The 23,698-nt window shown below is 45.5% G+C and overlaps 1 long non-coding RNA gene across 1 annotated transcript in view; it reads right to left on the minus strand.

The window, feature by feature from the left end:
* Positions 1-18,012: 18,012 nt before the first annotated feature.
* Positions 18,013-23,698, minus strand: part of LOC147913355 (uncharacterized) — a 32,289-nt gene continuing 26,603 nt past the window's right edge. The window contains exon 4 of the long non-coding RNA XR_015548881.1: positions 18,013-19,435. This is a non-coding gene — a long non-coding RNA (uncharacterized LOC147913355). The remainder of the gene's footprint in view (positions 19,436-23,698) is intronic.

Raw genomic sequence — 23,698 nt, forward strand, 5'->3', positions numbered from 1 at the left:
AGGGTCTACTGTGCAAATGTCCTAATGATGAATGCAAGCTGCCACAGCCGCAGGAATGGGGCACCACCAGATCTGAAATTTCCCTGTGGCTCCTAGGCTTCTCCCATACGGTAAGATAACGAGAGGGAATCCTCTTCTTTGCCTCAACTGCTTAGTAAATAATTTTTCATGTATATGTCACATTACAGTTTATACAGTATTTCACAGTCATTAATGACATACAATCCCTACAACATTTTGGGGAGGCCAATGTTATTATCCTCACTTTCCAGACAAGGAAATCCAGGCTCAGAGATGTGCTTGGGGCCACTCAGCACTTAGGTCCCAGAGTTGGTCTGGAGGGATGGATGATCTGCTTCTAGATGAAAAAATTCCCACTACTCCTTGGGAAAAGGCAAATTTGCCTAAAAGCAGTTTGCATAGTAGACTGGCATCACACCAGCCTCCCACCTCCTCATGTCTGCTTCCCCGTAAACAGCCAAGGAAGCAAGCAGGAGCCTCCACCTCCTACTCCCGCCCCATCCCCACCTTCAGTGTTCTCAGGAAATTGGGACCTCGCTTTCCTTAACTCTGTGCAGCTGGCAGGGCTCACCCAGGGCAGGAGTGCCGCCAAGGCAGCCCAGGGGAGTAAAGCCCAGGCCAGAACCTGCTGAGGGCCGGTGGCCTGCTCTGCCCTTAGAAGAAATAGGATTGGTGGGAGATGTTCATTATTAATATCCTCGTTCAAGAAATATTATTCTCACCTTGGACCTGCTCCTGACAAACCTGGACTGGGCTCCCTGCCTCACCTTTCCTGGAGCCGTGACGCTCAGAGGGAGGTGGCCTGATCTCCTCCCCTTCCCATTCCCCCTCCCTGTACTCCATTCAGTTTGAACCTATGTGAACAAAGGGTGGCCAGGTTAAAAAAAATAAAAGGTTTAGGGAAGAAAATACCTAAAATTGGAGGATTCTTCTGAGCAAAACAGATGGGAGCCTCATGGCAAGCAATGCTTTAACGGAAAAACTTTTATTATCCAGTCAACAAATACAAGCTTTAACTCTTAACAATGCACTGGGCTGGAGGGAACGTAAAGACAAACGAGATGCTTCCCTTGCCCTTAAAGAGACCTACTCAGTGTCCTTCGACACCTGCCAGGGGAGAGTTACTGCACCTCGGTCTCAAGCAGACACCTGCCTTGTGCCTTCCTGGGAGAGCTGGTGCCAGAAAGAAGGCAGAAAAACAAACTGGAGTCTTTACAAGGCCCTTCTCAGTAATAGTCTCCCAGCCAACAGGCATCAAACCCCTGGAAACTGCTCGAGAGTGCCTTCTCCTACATCCTTATTTGATTTGCCTACAATGATTATGGTCCATGAGGCCAGAGATCTGCCCCTGAATCCGGGTGCTGCATTTCCCCAGGGATGTGCTGTCCGACAATCATTGCCCCTCTCCAGCTCTCAGTTTCCCTCAGGGCTTGACTAGATCAAGGGTTTCACGTTATGTTCTGAGTTGCGCTAAGATTCTGCAGAGGCACATCAGTGTCTCCTGTGGGGCTGTGAGGAGGCTGAGTGGGGGGCTCTGACCCTTCCAGCACCCCACCCCACTTGATCCAGGCAGAGCAGCCCTCCTTACCTCGGTTTGTCTCACTGGGTAAGCCGTAAGATTGTGTTCGGAGAAAGGGATTTCCCTGGTAAAGACAACCAAACACCTTTAGAAAACCACTGAGGAGGTTATCTGAGGTACATTCCAGCTCCGATATTTTGTGACATAAGATCATTTTTTATGATTAAAAGTCAACTCATGTAAGGTTCACACTCACTGTAACGCCCAGCAAGATTCTCCCCAGACAAACTTCCCTCATCTCCTTCCCAGGAGTGGAGTTCAAGGAAAACAGCAGGGCCGAGCCTTTCCGTCTCCAAGACCCAGGTCATTCACCACTATTTACCCATTCTGCAAGTATCTCCCGAGGAATTACTGTGTGCCATGTAGTATGCCAGCTCTTGAAGTAGCTTCTTCTTGAGAATCAGGTTTGTGGAAACTCCCCACAGCCTAGTGCTTAACAGCATGGACTTTGGGTCAGGCTCCAGCCCTGGTCCGTGATCTGTGTAACCAGAGGAGGCGGCTCACTCTTTCCAAGCCTTAGTGTCCTTGTCTGTGAAAATAATGTCATGAAGATCAAATGAGAGTATTGCTGAAAGTAATAAGTTTGAAAACATTTAACACATGGTAAGTGCTCAAAAAATGTCAATGATTATTACTTTTATTGAGTTCAATTGCTCATTGTCTCACCTCAACTATCTCAGCTCACTATACACTGGTCTCTCTGACTCCAAAATCACCCTCCACTTCAGCCTTTACTTTGACCAGAGGGATTTGGCTCTAACCTCTGAATTCTTATTCCCGCTTTAAGGCTAAATTCAAACGTCACTACCTCTGTTAAGGCTTCCTTAATTCTCAAAAGCAAAATTAAGCTTCCATATCCCCAGTGCATACTGCTATTTTTCTATTATAGCACTTAACACATTGTATTCATTCATTCATTCAACAAACATTTGTTGAGTGACTACCAGTTGCCAACCCTGCTCTACGCCCTATGGGATGCATCAGTGACATGCAGGCAATCCCTTGTCTGTGTGTCATTCTCTAATCCCCCTGTCCCCACCCAGTGAATTTGGGAGAGCGAGATCCCTATTGCATCCATTGGCCTAGTGTAGTGGCTCATGTAGGGTGCTCAACATGAGTTTTCTCAAAGAATGGGTAACAGGTATGTCTATAGACATGCTTGTGGTCCTTAGATTGACAAGAGCAGATGTACGATAGCTTTCTTCAAACTGTGGGTTGGGAATCCACAAGACCTATGGAAACCCTAAGAAGACATCAGGTACACACACCTGTGCCTCGCAGCCATTCCTGCCACGTGGATTAGGCCCATAGACAAGCCCTTGGGAGAGGCTGCAGCTCCAGACCTTTCCAAGAGAATATTAGCAAGGATTTATGTTTCTGCTCAAGCCCCTTTCACCTTGTAGCATTTGGAAAAGACGTCATAGGAGCCAGCCGGGGCCACAGGGAATAGCTGTGAAAGTGGGGAAGGAAGAAAGAGAGCTCATTGACAGGCAACCAGCCCTCTCCCGAGAGGGCTTCCTCTACTCACACTCCTGCCATTTAAGGCAGAGCCAAGGAACAAAAGAAGAGGGAATGTATTAAGTGGCTGAGATGTTAAAATCACAGAGTCACATTATCAGCCTGTGGCATTGTCAGGAAGCTAGTGGTTAAAGGCAAAGAGGTAGGTGCAGTGTCCATGGGAACCACGAGGCTGGTGCAGGTCACAGGTTAAAGGCCAGCTCTTTCAGAGGGCTGTGGTCAATGTGGAGCAGTGCATGGGTGCATGGGTGTATGCGTGTGTGCACCCACACATCCATGCAGGCAGGGAGCACTGTTTCAGGTTTGCTAGATTTCCAGCATCCTTCTTTAGCGAATAACAACTGGTGGTAAGTCAAGGCAAGCCAAAGAAAAGGAAAAGGAATGGATAAAATATTGCCAAGAGTGGCTTGAAGCAAAGCAAACCCAGAACCCCTGCTTGGCCCACAGAGAGATTTCTTAGAAAGGCAGCCATCCAGTGCGACGTTTGAGAACCATTCTGATTGGGAAGTGTAAGGGGCACAAAGAGCTCTGTATTCACTGTTTCTAAAGGTAAGTGCTGCTCAACAGAAGATTCTCACCAAACTTTCATGTCAAGGACTACATCTGTACTTTTCATCCAGTGTAGTGTCTAGTACAGAGCTAGTGCTTCATACGGACTTGTTCAATGAATGGATGGGTGGGTGGATGGATGGATGGATGGATGGATGGGTGGATGGGTGGATGAATGGAAGAATGAGATCACAGGGAAAGATGTTTCAGTAAAAAACATTAGGGCTGAGTAGGGAGTAGAGAAAGAGGAAGAACAAGAGCCAGAGGAGCTGGAACTACTGAGTGTGCCTAAGTCCAAGAAATGGCATGTTACAGTCCCTTAGTCATTTGCAAGACGCTGAAGAGCTACTGAGACATAAGACAGACCTGTCCACAGGGAGTATAGGATCCACTCACAGAGGGACCACATGTACACAAATTGTGGTGAAAAAAACAATGGTCACAAAGGCAGTGCAGATAAAGTGCTGGCAATAGGACCCCAATAAGCAACAGCTCAGGACAGAATGGGGCTGTCAACAGGTAAACTCCCCCAATTGTGAGGGCGCTTTTATTTCAGATTCTGCTGTGAGGCAAGGATGCCCAGGGAAGACTAGCCTTCTTCTCTTGGGCAGCAGGAGGAGAGCTGGCACTGTGGCTTCTCCGATCACCTCTCTCCTTCTCCCCTTGCCTGCCCGCCCTGCTGACGCAGAGAGCCGGGCACTGATAGTGGAAGATTTTTCTTAATGTCTTTATATAGATGAGTTAATGTAAAGGCTTTCCAACATAAGCATGTTTTTCTGTTCCTTCTCCCTGACCTTGGCATTTTCTTTCTCCATTCCAGGCTCAGCGCTGTCCTGTGGCCAGGTTTGCCTCTCATTTGTCAATGTTATTATTGAATTTTCAAATGCCAGTGGTACACATAAATCAATGGCTTTCTTCTCCCTCCTGGCATAGCCCTGCCACATGTGGTCATTCATTTTTTTAATAAGTCCTCCTCTCCTTTTACTCATTTATAAAAATGCATCTTGTTCCCCCACCACCGTCCATCACTTGGAGAGCCTGGCTATTTGTTGCCCCTGAGTGCTTATTCATCAACGTTTTCAAAAGCAAAATCACTCTTCGCCTGCTGCTCTTATTGTGCCATCAATCTTGACCAGGGGATCAATAAACTTCGCTTTTGCAATTTTTCCCCCCGCTCCTGAGCCGACTCTCTCCAAAGTGCAGTCTTTTTATTTACATTTTTAACTGATCATCAGCAGAGGGGGACGGCAGTGTCAGGGAGGCGAAGGGCTTTCATTTGCTCCCGAGGCAGCAATAACCATCCATGCATCGGTCATTTAACACAGTAACCCAGCAAAATTGATACTCGACTCTTCCCTGCCCAGGGTCCACCCACGTAAATCATAACCTGAGGAAACAAAAGTGCTGCCTGTGCCGTGTATCTTGCAGGCAGGCAGGCAGGCAAGGAAATAGGTGAAGAGACTCACCCACTGGAGCCTCGTGGGGGAGACGCACACTGGTTTCCAGGAATTTTTCTCATTGTTTTATATGTGTGAAGGGAAAATTAAAATGGAAGGATCTAAAGGGTTGAGAAACGGACAGAGGCTGAATTTAAAATGGGCAGACATATAAGACCCGGCTCACCAAGGGGCATTGACTTGACTGGCCCATTAAATCTCCTCCTGGCTTGTAGACACACCAAGTTCCCAGAGCTCTTGCCTGCTCTGCTCATGCTTGCAGAGAAACGGAGCGATGCTTGTATTGCAAGGCTGCATGGGGGCCAGTGGATGGTTAGGAAGTCAGAGGGAATTGTTCACCCTACTCTAAAAAGACTTACTCAAGGCTAAATGAAAACACAGGTAAGATAACAAGAATTAGATAAGCCAATATACGGTGAAGATTTGAGCATGTTGTCCCTCTTGCTTTGGTTTTTCCACCACTATTTAAATTATCGAACTACTTTAGGGCTCCCAGGTAGGGCTGCTGGCTCACCTGTCGGGAAGCTTGCAAGGTGATCATCAAGACCTGTAAAGTGTTCGCTGCACCCTCCCTCCCACCACTAGTTTCTCAGCCTAATGAAGAATAGTATGGACTAACGGAAGTTGGGGAAAAGAATTTCTATTTTTCATACCTGCTCTGCTTCAGGTGCTTTCCATACACTACCAAGCGGATCATGCCAACCACTTGCCAGGTAGGTTTTGTGTCCATATTTCAAGGACAGGATGGGTCAATGGCTATACAGAGATTTAGTTACTTGCCCGAGCTGTAAAATTTGAACACAGATCTCTCTAGCTCCAAACCAGGCCTTTGCAATACCCAATACTAACCCGAGTACTCAGGAGTCATCTGACTCGGACCAGAAGGGACCCCAAAAGGGCTCTTTGGGGTTCACCTACATCTGATCACAGGGTTGATGACAAAGGAAGTGCAGAGTCCAAGAGGAAAGAAGTTCCAGGGGTCCAGCATCTGGAACTCAGTAGGATTGTGGAGAGAGCAATGTGTTGGATGACAGACATTGAACCCCAAGTCGAGGTGGGGAGGTCACTGCTCCTGGGGAAGTCCCCGGCCTTTCTGAGCCTCAGTTTCCTCAGCTCTAAGGATTGTTCTCAATAATGCCTAAGATCTCTTCCAGATGGGAAATTCCTATAAATCCTTCCAGTGTTTTCACTGGAATTTTCAGTGCAGGCCGGTATCCTGGAATACACAGTGCTGACATGAGTGTGGCTCCATCAGAAGTGAAGTCCTCACTGCTCTCAACTCTGTGGGGACCCGAGGGGCAGGGATCAAAGTGAGTTTGCAGTGGGCACTTGGCAAATGCATGCTGACTTCTCTCTTTACTCTCCTCAGCTATAATAGGGAAGTAACAGGATTAGATTAAGACAGATTTGGGGGCTTTAGATTTTTGGATTCAGAGTTTAGGACTTCATGAAGAAGTAAAATTTTTAAATAAATATATGAAACAAATAAAATCTGCACCTAACATAGTGGTAGTGTCAACTTTCTATCTAGCAAAATCCAGGCATTAAAAAAATTACCATAGATCATCACCATTATATCACAAAGAAAGACCATTTTAACTCCCCAAAGCTTAAAAGGATGAAATTCACCATGGACAGGCTCCAGTGCACAGACTGCTCTTCGGGACCAGCCTATCCAACCTATCAAAGTGGAAAAGGCATATTGTCTCCAGGAGAGAGGCTGTGCAGTGATGACCACACTGAAAAGCCCATCACTGAGTCCCATATATGCACCGTGCACAGCTCTGGAATTGAATATATGTGCATTGCCCTGAGTTACTCTTTTTATTACTTATTGAGTGTGTAAATCTCTGTCCCTTCAATGAGACTATACACTCCTTAAATACTGGCCCTATCTTACCTTGGGCTTTTCAACACCAAGTAGAATTAATCTTGTTATTTTGGTTTTGCCTATCTGAGATTTGAGGGTGAGCTCATTTATGTGGCTCAGATTATGTGAGACAGATGGTGAGAGTGGGTCATGTCAGTTGAACCAAAGGGATGTACAGGCAGCCAGATCCAGGGCTCTAGGCACAGCCCCTGGCAGCTGGCTCAGCCACTTCCTGGTCCCCCTGGAGCCCACAGCTGCAGCAAGTCTAGACACAGCTGTGGGGGGAGCGAGGGCCCTACAGAACATAGAGGTTCTGACCAGAGAATTCTAGAAACACCACTGCCTGTCCCTTGCTCACCTCCAGAGAGTGATGTAACAATAAACAAGGCTCTCAATCAATTAATGTAGGCTCCAAAATGGCTGACCTTAGCGAACACAGCAGAAGATGCTGGCTCATCAGCTATGCGCTGTTCTAAGTTAAGCCCAGGAAAGGCACTCCACAAATACACAACTTGGCCTGAAAGCCATCCAAGCCGTCAATCTTAGGGCTGCTCCAGTCCGGGCACCAGGCTTATGTAACTTCAACTGTTTTGCTAATAGGCCAGAAATAAACAATGAGTGACTGGTCATTTTTAAAAGCCAACTCCCTTGCAAAGGGAAGAGAGAAGAAGCCAAGGGACTGAGGGAGGAAGCATCTGCCAAGATAATAAATACAAACCAAAATCTCCAACATTTTGTGGTTTGACACTTAATTGATTAACTAATTTGAGGCAACAAGATTTGGTGTTCCTGCAGATTAGTGTTGAAGGCGTAATTATAGCGAAAGCTCGCATCTCCGAAGAATGTGGCAGCTGCAGCTCCCCGCGGGCCAAACCCGCATTAAAGCCCCCATATTACAGCTGATAGATACAAACGGTTTTTTTGGAACACGTCCCTTTTCAGCTCTGCGTGCTGGGATTGCTCTGGAAAGGTCATTTGGTGCCTTATCAGCATAGACAAAATCCCCTGCCTGTAATGTATGTGTTTATTCTCAAATTAAATATATTAATGTATTATTTGTTCTTAAAATGTCATGGAATAGATAGTGAGCTTAGCCCTCCTGGCAGACCTTTGAAGCTTAAAGAGTAATGTAATAATAGTACATTAATCCATAGGCCGTTCAGTCATCTCCCTGCGGAGGCCCCAGACACTGGAACACGCTCCACAGCACTGGATCTGCTGCGCATGATTCTATGAGTCCGTTTCTCTGACAATGGCAGGCTTGATGGAGGGGGTTCTACTGAAACTAGGAAGGGCATGACCCCTCCGTTATTTAGGTGGAATAATCCTACTATGGACTTGAAAACAGGCAACGGCCTACATGCCCCAGGGTTAAAAAGAATTTCAGAGAAACTGGAGAATGAGCCTAAAAGCAAAGGAATTCTATTTTTCTGCCAATCTCCTTTGGCCAAGTCTTCGTAAGAAATGGTGTTTCTGGGCATGTCTGAGTGTGCTGTGTGATCCTAGCTTAGGGGTCTGGGGAGGCAACCACAGTCAACTCAAGTACACACAGTGCTTAGGGGGGCCTTGGAAGCCAGGAGGCAGGATTGGACAGAGGGAGAAAGCGAGCCACAATTCAGGCCTCAGCCAGTTCTGGAGCTTTGGATCTTGGATGGCCCTTGAGAATTCTCCCAAACTGAGGCAAGGAGGCCAGGCCTTTCTGTCCCTGCACTTGTCAATCATTGGCATCCCCCTGGAGAAGGCATGACCTTGGGCAAAGCAGGTCCCTGTGACTACGCAGCTGTGAGCTATCAGCAGCCACGATTCCCAGCGGCTGAGGGATGGATGCAATGGGCCTAAAGAAGGGCTCTGCCTGGGAGAAGCTGCACAGTGTTCACCACATGTGGCAATCCCGTTGGGTCTCTCTGGACTACACTTTCACACTTTTTACACTTTTCCTGAGAAATTTACCTACTTTCTGTTCCAACCAGCGGTTCCAGCCCTCTGCTGCCCTCTAGTGGCTACTGATCCAACTGCCCCGACCTGAAGGGCCCCACGTTGGTCCACATTGACTAATGCGTCATGCAAGTTGGTGACCGCCAAGCTATTCTTACAAGAAAGTTGGCACCAGCAAGATGCTGAAATGTCACTGGCACTGAAGAGAGCCTTCTCTCCACTTTTTTTCTTCTACCTTGTCTGCCACTAGGTCTTTACTTGCTTCAGTCTTGAAGGTTTTGTGGTCTTTAAGAGGTTCCTGATTAAAATAAAATACCCTAGGGACTGTTGGCAACATCATCTGTTATTAAATTACTCTTTAGTAGTATCCGTTGAGAGCAAGGTCTTTCAGGGAATAGAATGTGAGACATGAGAGTAGAGAGGGATCAAATACAGACATTCACCACTTTAGTATCGCCAAGAGCTGCCCAAAGTTGATGGATGACATCCCTTGCTTTGCAAACTATAGGGAATATCGTTCCTCAGGATGGAAAGAGCACAAGGTTTGGAGTTATTCGACCTGGCTTCAAGCCCAGGCTCTGCCACTTACCAACTATGTGGTATTGATTGAATCACTTATTTAAGGATCAGTTTCTGCATCTGCAAAATGTGGTAACACCTACTTAACAAGTTGTTTGCGAGAGATTAAATTAGGTACACATGTGAAGGCACTTCACAAACTGTCGTGTCACTCACTAGCTAGTTACCATCAGAGACCAATTTTAAGATATTTTCTGATGAACCCCACAGGGTTCTGCACCAATTGAGTACTACAGATCCCAACCTGTCACTCCAACTGCTCTCAGATTTGCGTAAGGTCCTCCAGTGAGGAAAATGATTTTTCTTTTATTATTTTTTTGCTGAGGAAGATTTGCCCTGAGCTAATATCTGTGTCAATCTTCCTCTCTTTTGCATGTGGGTTGCCGCCACAGCATGGCCACTGACGAGTGGTGTAGGTCCATGCCTGGGGACCAAACTCAGGCCACCAAAGCAAAGTGTGCCAAACTTAACCACTAGGCCACAGGGCCAGCCCTGGAAAGTGATTTTTCTGACAGCAGTGACTGAAATACACGAAGAACAGGCAGGTATGAAGATAATTGAGTAGAAAGATATAAACTTTATGATGAAACTTGCTATACCCTTGTATATTCACAAAGTTACTTCCCGATGCAGAGGCAGAAGAAATGATTTGGGGACGGGTGCGGTACTCTACCAGGCTTACAGCAAGGCCAGGAAATGCATCAGCTGGAACTGGGACTGGTACAGTCACCATCAGAAAGGCCTGCTCCCCTCGGCGTGTGCTCCCTAAATGGAAGGCAAACTGATTTTGCGTGTGTGTGTGTGAGGAAGACCAGCCCTGAGCTAACATTCGATGCCAATCCTCTTCTTTTTTCTGAGGAAGACTGGCCCTGGGCTAACATCCATGCCCGTCTTCCTCTACTTTATATAGGACGCCACCACAGCATGGCTCGACAAGCGGTGCATCGGCACGCGCCCAGGATCGAACCAGCGAACCCTGGGCCACCGCAGTGGAGCACGCGCACTTAACCGCTTGCGCCACCCGGCCGGCCCCTGATTTTTTTCTTTTTTAATGCAGAAGAGATCTCCAGGACAAAACTGAATCGTCAGACTATTGAAATGTATTGAAAGAATATTATCCATCAATTATGGATTTCAAACGGGTGAAGTCAGCGATGAAGTTAGGTCCTACAGATCGGGTGTCTGGAAGTAGAGTCATTATTGAGAGCTCACAAGATGAACCAAAGTCACAGCGGCATTACACCTCTCTAACAGAGATGGGATAGCAAGGAAATGATGTATCTCTCCATACATAATCTTTGCAAGAAATTTTGTAAATTAATTTTTAAACTTTCTCTCAAGTGTATGCATGTATGCATAAATATATATGTTCACACATACATATATACAGTATACTACCTCACATATATCTCATATATGCTGATACTTAACTGACAGCCAGAAATATTAGGAGCACAGGCAAGAATCAGGAGGCAAGTAGAAAAATACCTCTGAAAAACTAAAATACATATCACAAAATCAAGCTTTAAATGTGATTACATGGTGTCTTACTCAGTATAGTTATTAGAAAGTTAGAGGGAAAATGAAATTAAAAACAAGAAAATATAATGTGTGTGTGAAATAATTACGGGAACTCAAAAGGCAAAAGAATCCATTTAGAGTCTGGACAAACAGCTTCAAGAGATCCTGAAACCATCATTGCGTTACTGCTCAGTAAAACTACTGTCCTAGTAATAATTTTGAGATAATACGGAAAACTTTAAATCTGCTTAGTGCAGAACATTTTGTTTAGGCAGAAATGAAAGTGGGTAATTTAATTTGAAATTATATTTATTGAGAATGTTTTCTCTTGTTATTTAAATTTGTGTATAGAAGAGAAAAATTGCACTTATGAAATCTACAAGTGTATAATACCTCATTTCGAAAAAGCTAGGAGCTAGGGAGGTAACAGAAATTGTGTGTGCGTGTGTGTGTGTGAGAGAGAGAGAGAGAGAAAAAGAGAGAGGTTGAGAGTGACTCAAGAGTATTACTTTTACGGAAGAAATGAAGAAATATCTTATGGCTAGAACTTAAGTGCACATTTAGTAGACAAGTGAAAGACTAAATGCTGATAATCACCCGCCCCAAGGGCCACTCTATGGCCATCAAGATTCTCCTTAGAATTCCTAAATATAAGCAGTCACAGGGGTAGGGCAGACACAGGAAATGATGTATTCCTCGAGAGACAAGAAGCCCCCTTCGCGAAACTCACAGACTTCACGGAGTCAGGCTCCTTGGGTTTGCCTTCCTAGCTATCATCTTGATTTCAGTTTTCTTTTTCATCCAATGGGAAGTTATGTGGGCACCTGTCGAGTACTTTGAGACAGTGGTGAAAGGCAATATTTTAATAGATTATTTCCTTTCTGACGCAGACAGTGTGGGGACCACACGAAACAGCAGAGCGTCCATCTCCGCAGCAGAAACCAAACCTGATTGTTGTGAGAGGGTCTGGATAGTATTTGCCCGTGTTTCCCCACCTCACTTCCACAGCTGCGGGGACTCCAGGGGGCTGAAGCGACCTCCAGCGGAGGTGGGCCAAGTGGAAAGTGGGGCTGGTTAAAAAATAGAGAACAGGGCAGCACTAGAGGGGAAAAAATGATAATGTTTTCTTTTTTCCTTTTAGCAGGCCTTTCTGAACCTGGACTCTATAATAATAGAGACTCTAGGGTAATCTAAACCAGGGGCTAGCATCCAAGTCACCTTGCCAGCCAAGCTTGAAAAAGAGCTGTCTGGAAACAGCCAGGATGGCAGCCCTGTGGAGGGCCGTGCGCAAGTCTGTGTGATGGCGGAGGGTGGGAGAGGAGTCCTTCCTTCCATAACCCTTGTTCACGGAGCCATAAAGGTCACAGAGGAAACAGGCTGAGCTCCTTCCCTCCTGTTCCTGTAATGGTATTAGCAACGACTCTTTCTTACTCAATCGCACTCCCAAAGGATTTTCAATAAACTTTTTATGTGCCATAACTGTTACATTAAATAAAGCTGAAAGTATTGAGTAAACCGACTGTAAATCACTTTAGATGCCTTGGAATTACATTAAGTGTGAGAATTATGGATCTTTTGCCGCTTGCAGAATCAGAGAAACGACAGAGCCAGGGATTTTTATGCTGCCAGCCTTTGAAGATTTTTTTAATTATTTCTTTATGCTCCATGACAGTCATCTCTTGTAAATGACTTGTTCAGGGGCAAACTCGGGGTAGGAGAAGAAGGAGGAGCAGTTGGGCTGCGGATGGAAGGGAAAAGATGTCTTGCCATGAGGAACGCAGAGACAGCCCTGGGTCTTCTCTCCCTTTCAGATTTAGTCACTACAGGCTTGAAGTTTTCTTTTTTTTAAATTTTTTTATTTTTCGGGTTTGTACATTTTTAATTAAATGAAGATGGACATGGTCCAAAAAGAGTCTTGTAGGATCCCTGTGCATGTTCATCAACATGTTCTTTTCCTGGATTCCAAGATCTTGTCCATTCAAGTCCCACCAGCTGTTATTTTTGTGAAGTTAAAACCCCTGCTATTATGGCACTCACGTCCACCAGTCTTCCCAAGGCCTCCGCAGGGTCAGATCTGTGTTTTAAAGGGAGTTGTCAGACTGCTGAAAGTGGAGGAAGTTTGGAGAGCTTGTTGATAAAAACGGAAACCTCTCAGACTGAGATTCCCCAGTACCCCCTTTGATGTCAAAGCAGGTTTGGTTTTGTTTGGAAAAATTTTAAGGCTGCCTTCCAACTGCCCAGAGTGGTTTCTTTCAATGATCAGTTCCAGCAGCAAAATTATACTCAGGGGCTTGTGACATCAAGGATTGTTGCCGGAGCAATCAGAATGATGTCGGCAACCTGGCAACTTCCTTTCAGGATAGGCAAAGGCTGAAAGATGTCATCATACCTCCAGGCCAGGAGTGGGTGTGGCTGACAAATAATTCATGAGAATTCGTGGAGCGGTTAGAGGAGGGGTGATGTGGAGAGAAGTCTGAATTTATGCTCCCAAATCTAACAGGGAGAAGCATTTGGAGCCAGAGGAGACCAGAACATGTAGCTAACCTACAACCAATTTGTCTCACCTGGACTGCTAAAGACCATATTGATAATTTGTAGTTGTTATTTGAAAAATTAACAAAGTTCTGTTTCAGCCAGTCAATGGATATATACTTATTGGGGAGCAGGATGTTACTCACATGATCTGGGCTCATAATCTGGCCATGGAGACAAGACGGCCCCATGCTAAACAACAGCAAACAGCCTGAGAGGCTCTATCCCTATGTGAGGACTGGGTAGTATAAAGCATAGTCACTGCAGGACTTTGGAGAGGCAGATCAGAGAGAGCTGAAGTGTTCACAGAATAGGTGATGCTCGAGTCTGTGCTTAAAGGGTGGACCGTACTGCAGCTTCTGGTAATGGAGGAATTCCCCATTCTGGGGAATGGAGGGAAGTGGAGAGGGAATGACCACAGGATACAGAGAAGGGAAGGAGTGAAGGGATCCAATGGGGCCAGTAAGGTATTGTGTGTTGTGGGGGCACCTTGAACGCCAAGCAGATCACGTAGGCCCAAGGGAATAGGGTTTTCTGCAGCACAAACAACCAAGGAAATAAATGTTTGTGTAAGCTTCTGTGGGCAGTCTCTCCACTGGCCATGGCACCAGTTACACCAGCTTCAGCCAAAAGTTGCATCTGGGCCAACTGGAAGCTAAGGGTGAAATGGAAAGGGTCCGTGCCGGGAAAGCTGTGGGAGGGAAGCCTGGGCTGGGAGGCAGTGGAACAAGAAGAGAGGAAGGGAGAGCACACTGCCCTGCTCCCTGCCGTGTGTGCTCCCAGACCTTACCCACTGGGAGGCTGTGCAGTGCCGTCCCAGTCAGGTCATAGAGGTTCACGTGCCTGGAAGCACTGGCCTGGGAACCCTAAGACCTGGGTTTTGACCTTGACTTTGACACTGATTGATTATATCACTTTGAGCAAATTACTTCACCTCTCCTGACCTCGGGCCCCCATCTAGGGTCATTTCCAACTCTGAATCCTCCCTGATGGCTATGACCACTCTGCCTTGCTTTGTCCCCAAATAACAGGCCAGAGAGAGGATGGCAGAGCCCTCTTCTTTGGCTGGATGAACAAAGGCCACACTGAGATCAACTAGCAAAATCCATCCATATTGAATAAGAGGAAGTGCTTCTTCCCTGAGATTTCTCCACTGCTTACCAACTGGGTGTTTAAGCTGCTTAATCTCTTGGAGCCTTGATTTCCACTTCCGTGAAATGGTGAAGCAGATAACGAATGGAAGTGCCAGAAACCATAAGGGACAGAAACCACAAAGGACAGGAGAGCGTCCTAATTCAGTACGTCCAGTTTCTTCATCTCCAGCAGCAGTGAGGGGTTAGGCTCATCCATCGCACTTACTATAACTTAGCCTGAGGAGCCAGAAAGCCAAAGCCCGGTTTTCTCTGACTATCCCCAGACAGTGCTCCCAAAACAGTGAGCTACAAGGTGACCATAGAGACTGTATCAGAAAGAGTGGACGTATGTGTCATGATTTCAATGAAGAAGTGAATGAATGAATGAATGAATAAGAGCAAATCAACGACGGATCCTTCCACAGAGTGAATGCTGAATAAGACAGCCCACAGTGTCACACCCAGCGCCTGTGCTTACTGCGTAAGTGTGGAGACAAAATACGGGAAAACTCAACAGATACTTGTTGGGGTCCACTCCGGGCCAGGCACTGAGTCAGCTGTGATGACAAAAGGGTGAATGTAACAGGATGGGGTTACATCCTAGTGGGAGTGATGGCCACTGAATCAATTTAACATGTACATGCAAGCATTGCAGAGAACAATGAGAGGGGCGAGGAGGACAAGCCGTGGAGGGGAAGGTGGTGACGGGGTGGCAGGACAATACAGGACAGGCAGTCAGGGAAAACCCCTTGGAGGAGGTCACATCTGAGCTGAGATCTCAGTGGTCAGCAGACAACGCACTTAACAATCCAGGGCAATATTTAGGCTCACATCTCCCTTTCTAGAAAATCATTCCCAACACTTGTTTTTGTTCTGGTGGTCAGTGCTGTCATCTCTGCAGATGGATGACACGTTGAACATTTGAATCTTAGTTTAAATAAATTCTACAATTTTTTTTCCTATCTGAAACAAAAACGAGTTTTCCCAGAGGAAGCACATCTCTGGGCGTCTGCACTTGCCAGCGTGAGCACCCCCTAGCCCCACAGCTCGTGGAGCCGCGTTCTGAAGAGGCAATCGTTAGCGGGAAAAGCTCCCAACGGGAACCCCTTCTGTTTTGCTGATCTTGTAAATCGTCTGAATTCAACGTGTCACGGGCATGTCTTACAATACACAAGATAATGCCCAGATTTTGTAGTGCAAAAGCGTATTAACCTTTGTGTACTCTAGCAGGGTTCCCACAAAGAATGTCTGGTAAAAACGGCAGGGTTCATGGTAATTGCTTGCCATGTGGGTAAATGATCCAGCGCTGTGTGGAGATAAGGAGAAACTGCTGAAGGCAAGTCACCTGAGTTTTATTATGTTCGCCCTAAAAAATAATTAGCATGGCCTATGAAATCATACTGTGAGGAGTCTGTGGTGTTTTTTCTTTTTTTTTTTTCCAGGAGGAAACTATAACCTACCTAGCTTTTCTCCTTACAAGGAGATTTGGAGTGTGTGTGTGTGTGTTTGTGTGTGTGTGTGTTTCTCTGACAGTCAAAGAGAAATGAAACTGCTAATGTTAAAATAAATACCATATCCAAAGCAACAAGAAAGACTTGCTGGAAAGATTGTGCACCGATAGCTGTTCCCCACGCCATCCAAGCCAGACCAGAACCATCCCCTCAGCATGTGTGGGGGTCCAGGCTGAGGACAGGCTTGCCCCCAATCCACTACCCTTTGCCAGCAAGCAGGCAGCTGCACCCAACCCTGCATGAAGGAGGAAGCACTTTCCAACGCCCCAGTTTCCTGCTGACCAAGGTGGGTCACCAGAGCTCCTGCAGGAGGCCTGAGGGTCCCACAGGGAGCCATCACTTCACACCTCAGTCCCCTTGGGCTGGCCGAGGCCACGAAGCAACCACAGGGGTCAGCGTCCAGCCCTGTTCTTTTGGGGAGAAGGCACTGGAGAGTTAGAAGATATGGTTAATTAGTTTTTTTACAGTTAAAAAGGGAAAAGAATATGTATATTCTAGAGCATAAACGTGATTTTATTAGCTAAATAGAAACAACATTTCTTAAAGATCCCCCCTCACAGAAACGTTTCGTTTTAAGCACATGCATAGATCGTCCAGTGGGTCAGCAGGTTTGGGATCATGAATTTGATCAGCAAAAGTCATGTTTTGATTGTTTATTTCCTAAAACTCCTGGACACACAAATCTCAGGGAGAGAGTGTGGCTAAGTGGTGTAGACAGCGTCCTGTCCCGGGTTTTTCACAGAGACGGCAGCGATCTGAGCTTTATTTCCAGCACAGCAAAGTGTGAGGCAGGAGGCCCTGTCCGCCTGCCTCAGCGGGGCACGGGCCGCTCTCAGGGGCGACAGCACACCCTCCAAACAGAAGCCAGAGGGGGCCGACCTTGGGAGAGTCCCGGAACACCCCTGGGCCTCAGATTCCTCATGCGCTGACTGAGAAGTGTGGGCCACGTGGGGTAAAGACTGTACACCTTTGTCCAGAGAGCAGGAGCCTGAGAGCACCTTCACTGCCCCCGGTACTTGCTTCCTTCAAGACCCTGGGAGATTGTATCAGTCAGCTCAGGCTGCCTAACAAAATACCACGGACTTGGTGACTTAAGTGACAGAAATGTATTTTCTCACAGTTCTGCAGGCCGGAAGCCCAAGATCAATGTGCTGGCTGATTCTGTTCCTGGTGAGGCCCCTCGTCCTGGCTTATAGATGACCACTTTCTCTCTGTGTCCTCACTTGGCCTTCCCTGAGCCTGCAGAGAGAGAAGAAACTATCTCTTTCTCCTCCTCTTCTTCTAAGGCCACCAGCCCTATTGGATTAGGGCCCCACCCTTATGACCTCATTTAACCTTAATTATCTCCTAAAAGCCCTAACTCCAAATACAGTCACATTGGAGGTTACAGTTTTAGCAGATGACTTTTTGGGGGACACAATTCAGTCTATAGCAGAGATCAATCTTGCCATTATTATCCCTATTTTCCAGATAAGGCGAAGTTCAGAGATGTTAGCCCACTCAGCGGAGATCAGCCAGCAGGAAGATGATAAAGCAAGGCCTGGAAGGCAGGACTCCTGGCTCCATGCCCCATGCTCAGCTCACTACACCGCAGGGCTTTGTTCTGGCTCAGTGACTGCATGACCCTGAGAGCTCTCGATGATAACAGTTTGGCCACCCCGTCCTTCAGGTCAGTGCAAAGCAGCTCCAGGTCCCTTCTGTTCCAGTCCCCAGAGCAGCAAGGTGACGAGGGCAGCTCAGGGCTCCCTTCTCCTTCAGCCGGCTCCCTCTGGAGCCTCTCCCCTCCCCCCCTCCTCCCTGTGATGACCTGAGTCCTGGAATTTGCCTTTATGGCTTCGAGTCACCCCCGCATTACCCAGGAAGAGCATTTCTTCATGGCCGGGCTGATAATTTATTTAGTTTTGCTAAGTGTTCCCTTATTGGGAAGGGGGAGGTGGAGGGGTGAAAAGGAAGATGGGTCGCTGCCTTTGAAAAGCCGACTCATAAATGTTCAGGTAAGTTCCTTTTTCTGTTGGCTAAGCAGCTTTCCCAGCCAAAAAAATAATCACACCGCAAGCATCTCCCACCTCTTGAGAGAGCAGACGTATTTTATCTCTCCTTGGTGACGGCTCTGAGCAGCTAATGCTCTTGCATTTTAAGCTTGAATAGATTTTTGTCCAAAGCAGCTATAGTTTGTTGCTCCTCCCGTAAAGGTCTTTGTAGTCCTGGAAAACAAAGGAAGCCTCCTTCTAGCAAGGTGAAGGCGTCTGTCTCAGGCACTTCACTGGGTGTGGAAGACACTACTGTGTGGCTACCCAGAAGCCATTCTCAACCATCTGCTCCTTTACCCTCTCCCACTTCCCCTGGCAGACAGGGGTGGCCCCATGTCCCAGTTCTGACCAGTGAAATGGAAGGGGATGTCTGCAGAGGGATTGTAGGAAAAGCAGAACTTTCTTAATAAATAGAACCTTCTGAGGAGAAAGCCTATTGCCTGATCCATACTAACTGCTTTTGCATATGGTTGGGATGCTTGACACCACAGCAGCCATTTTGCAACCATGAGGCACCAAACACAAAAACATATTCTCAGGATGGCAGAATAGAAAGAAAGAGCCTGGATTTTTTTGATGACAAATTTAAACTGCTGAATGAACTATGAGGCAGCTGTCTTTGGAACTCCTTGCTAAGTAAACAACAAATGTGTTTGTGTCACAAAGCCACTGTTAAGTGGGATTCGGGTTACTTGAAGCCAAAAGCATTACTAACTAGTACACTAGACCACAGGATTGGTACTGTTGCCAGGGAGGGTTCACCTCAATCAAAAAAAAAAAAAATCCTTGGGACTGATTCTTTTCATGATGAATCTAGTGCTGGTAAGTGCCTGGAAGTGACACAGACCACTCACTTCCCTTGGATCAAGACAAACCAGCAGAGCTCATCCTTGCTGAACCATCTTGTGATGGCATCTATAAAACTCTTGTGCTGAAGTGTTCTTTGGGCTGACACCGTCAGCCGACCTTGATGGGTATTATGAGGCAATTCCCTATGAGCTTCATCACCACATCCATTGTAGTGTTGTTGCTCAGGATGTTATATTGCAGGGTCTTCTGTGTGAGGATCTCACCATAATTCCTTTTCTGATTTTAGTAATAGGAACAGTCACTCCATTTCCAGGCTGCAGGATGTGCTTTGCTGGGCCTCGAGTCATCAGACCACATTCACCATGCTCCTGTTGGGCTATAGCTGAAACCCTGGAAGGGGAAATGCAGTCTAAATTATTTTCCTAGGAGCCAAAAATTATTTCCTTTTGCTGAGTGTGGGTGACACCCTTCTCTTGAGCCTGGACTGAGAACCTTCAACCCGTTTCATCCCAGAGGTGGCTGTGAGGGAGCAGCTGTGGTGCCCATGATGATTTGAACTACAGTGTCACCGTGCCAACAAGCAGGGATACTGATGCCAGAGTCTCTCCGGGGAGCAGGCTGGGGAAAGCCTCTCAGTGACAGAACACACATATATCCTCACTGTGTCACATCACGTCAGGTGACATCTGGGTGGTAAGAAGCTGATCAGGCTCTGGACAAATGGACACCAGAACACTAGGTCTAGGTGTTTAGTAACGCCTGAGTCTAGGTCTAGTAACGCCTCTTGCTGGGTCTGGCTCCAAAGAAAGCATTTACCGGCGCCTCATTTGAATAGCGATAATGCTTTATTTGACCCCAGTACTTTTCTTTGTTATTTGCTTTCGGTTCCCCACAAGGCAAGCAGAAGAATTGGAGACCCTCTGTGCTTTAGAACTGTAAGAACTCAGTCATGTGACAGATAAGAAACCGAAGCCTAAAACAGAGAAGTGACTAAGGAGCCTGTAGGTGGCATACAGCCCATGTCTCTAACTCCTAGTCCAGTGCTCTTTCCACTAGGGGACTGGACTGAAAAGTCTCACTAGAAATGAGTTCATGGAGCGGGAATATCCTGAATCCTGTTTCCACTCATTTCTCCACGTTTTTGACAGTGAAGGGCACTTTCCCTTTATGGAGAGAAAGGTCTTTCTCTTCTGAATCTTCCCTGCTCCCTAAGGTCCTGATTCTCAACAATCTTGACTCCATTAATCTCAAAAACACTTCTACTCTAGTGCCCCTGTTTTGTCCCACTGCTTTCTCAATGGGTTAGGGAAAGGTCATGGAGATTGTTAAAAATCACAAGATATCATATCTGAAAGATTACATTCCTGTGTAGGGATGGGAAGGTAACTTGAGGGCAGAAGAACAGTTTTTGCAAAAATGACAAGGACTCTGTGCTTTCAGAACAAAAAAATGTTACTGGAAGCTGCTTACTCAGAGGCAAATTTTTCATGTAATCAGTAATCCTCATGATATTCACTACAATAGCAATATGTTTCCCTATATCTTTATTAAATATTACTACAAGGAACACTGAATAAGTAATCTAAATCAGGTCTCAGCACCCTCATTAGAGACCTGGGCCCTGCGGCCTCTTTCTTATAATACACAGCATCTCTTTCTCCCAAACCCTCCATCACAAGTAGTGGTACCAACACTTTCCCAGCTACACACATCATAAGCCTGGGAGTCATCTGTCTCTCTTTTTCCTTCATTTCTTTTACCAAGCCATCAATTCTATCTCCTCATAAATGCCATCCTTTTTCTTCTTCTCAATACCACCAGCCTATTTCATCAACTCCCATCCTGAGCTATTGCAGGTGACTTCTACTGGTCTCCCTGCTTCCAGGTGTATCCTCATTTCCTTCTCACATAACATCTCTAGTTGAAAAGTCTTTAGTGACTTTCCATCAACTGTGAAACCAGTGAGTCCCAAACTTCTCCACTAAGATGCCCCGAAGGCAGAAGAGAGTGGTACAAGTTGCCCCAGACAGAGGTGCACCCCATTTTGAGAGGCATGACACAAATTTTAGCCTGATATTTTTAAATTGTACTCAAAAACTCTGCCTTTCTTTCCAGACAGCATGGGTTTGACTCTGATATATAGTGTGAACATGAAGATACTATATTACATATTGCTATGAGAGAGGCTCTAGCATTAACACCACGGCAAGTATAATAAATAAATGTTGTTGAGTGAATAAATGAACGAAAGATATCCCTCCAGCATCTTTTCGCAGCTAAAGGTACACAAGAGAAAGAAGATGAAATCAGCACAGCGAATTAAATGTAGGAGAAGACCCTCTGTCGCAGGCCATGCAAAACTGCCACTAGCTGCGTTGTAATCATAGACTGAGGGAGAGATACATTGTTGGTCACATAATTTTATGTTCCATACTCTAAACCAGAGTAAGAAACACATTCCCAAAGAGGGTAGAGAAGGACTTAAATAGACTTGAGCTCTGTCTTCCTGATTTCAGAATGCAGGCAGGGCCTGAATGAGAACAGTAGGGCCGACCCCAACTGCTCGGACTCTGTCTGTAGATCTACACCTTTCTTCTTCCCTACTAACTCTTCTTTCTCTCATCCTCTCACAGACCACAATTTCCAGTCCAAGATGCTTTGCTTCTTAATTGGGGGTCTAAAAGGAGCAGAAATGAAGAGTTCTGGGAGCCATGGATACTGGTCACATTTGTTGCAGGTACTTCACTAAAGAAGAACCATAAATAGCATCTGAATCTCCAGTTCCATCAGAGAAACCGGAAAAGAAGAGAAAGAACTTCCTAGGAAGCTGGCTCACCCTGGAGGACAACATGCATGGATTCTAACTCCTTTAAGTAATGAGTAAACAGGAAGTCAAAATAAATAATGAAATAATGGCCCAAAGCAAAGACAGTGGAACATGAGGGAAAAGTAACACTATTTGAAGCATAAAAAGGGAGAAGCTATGACTAAAAATGGTTTCTCACAAATTTAGAAGACATTAGCATAATGATCTGAGAGTGAAGTAAGAGGGCATGCCCTCTGTAAAACAGAACCAGTGAGCCATAAGAAGAGAACAGACAAAAAGAAAGATGTGGATGTCGAAAAAAATGATACAAATAAGGAAACAAAACACATTTCAACAATGAGATTCAAATGCACAATGGAGCCAGGATAGAGCAGAATGAGTATTGCAGAGAACAGAATCAGTGAAAATGAGATTGAACTGGAGACATGCAACCACAATACACAGAGAAAAGAAGAAAAGAGAACAAGAGAGAAGTTGATAGCTAAGTAGAAAAGAACAGAGACCCAGCCTGAAGTGTTCTGAGGGAAGAGAAGAAAACCAAAATAATAGGCAAAGAACCGACAACCAAAGGTAAAGTGGATCTGAAAACCAGTGTCTACAAAGGGAAGAGCTCACTGACTTCTAGAGGGGAAGAGCTCTGTACATAAGGTGAATTTCAGGAAGAAAAATTCCTATAGGAATTCAAGATGAGTGGGGGAGATAGGTTGGCTTCAGACTTTTCCTTCCAAGTATAAAATAAACAAAAGATAAAGGAGCAATAGCCGCACAATTTTAAGGAAAGCAGTTTGTAGATCAAGAATTCTATACTCAATTCAGCTGTTACAAAAAGGCAAAATATATGCCCTTACTCAGAGGATATATCACTTATGTAGTTTGGGAAAACTACTTAAAAAAATGACTCAAAAAAAAAGTGCTAGAGAATAGAAAAATTATAGACTGAGAGACTTAGAGGTAACTCAAAACTAATTACATATATGTTTACAGCATAAACATAGCTGTTGCAAATTTGGTTTCAAATGTTAATTGAATACGCAAAAACTATTATTGACATAGATTGATATGACTAGCAATATATTAACAAACATGGGAAAGTGGGAGGGGGCAAAGGAAATAAAGCACGGAATTCTTATTATACTAGGAGTCAGAAGATATTTTTAACTTTAATCATTAGAAAGCTACAACTTGAAGTGTGTACGTGATTAAACTAAAAACACCCAATATCAAAGACTGTGTTAACAAAATAACAATCACTGTACAGAATCTGAAAAAGTAACCTACACACAAAAAGCTTGCATAACCACAGAATTCACAGAGAGCTATACAAAGAGAAAGTAAGCAATTTTGCAGAATTATTTGCCCAGATAATTTTGCAGACACTGAAGAATGGAATCTTCTATCTACAGTAATCTGTTTTAAAGGTTATCCTATGAAAACTCCCCATATTAACTTCTTAAGAATTAGATTACATGTGCATGCTCTGTGCCCCATTCAATTGGACTATGTGGCTCCCTTGAGGAAAGTTCTACATCTCACTGTACCACTTTGCCCCATCCCCAAGAAGACAGGTGCTCCTCCTGTGCTCTCTGGGTGTGTTAGGAAGGACCCTCCTCTGCTGCTCTCCTGCTTTCTGCTGGATGAGTTCCCCCATCAAATGCAAACAGCTGTACAGATGAGTACTCCTTGTGAAGCAGATCACAACTAAGATTACTCATTATTGAATTCCTCCTCGAATTTTAGGCACTATTGAGAGTTCCAGGAAATTTGTGAGAAGCGGAAGTAAACACCATGATCTGACTTCTCTCAAACACCTCCCCACAAACACGCAC

This window comes from Ceratotherium simum, chromosome 28 (assembly GCF_057802395.1).
Source record: "Ceratotherium simum simum isolate JZ-2026a chromosome 28, ASM5780239v1, whole genome shotgun sequence".
In the NCBI taxonomy this organism is placed as follows: domain Eukaryota; kingdom Metazoa; phylum Chordata; class Mammalia; order Perissodactyla; family Rhinocerotidae; genus Ceratotherium; species Ceratotherium simum.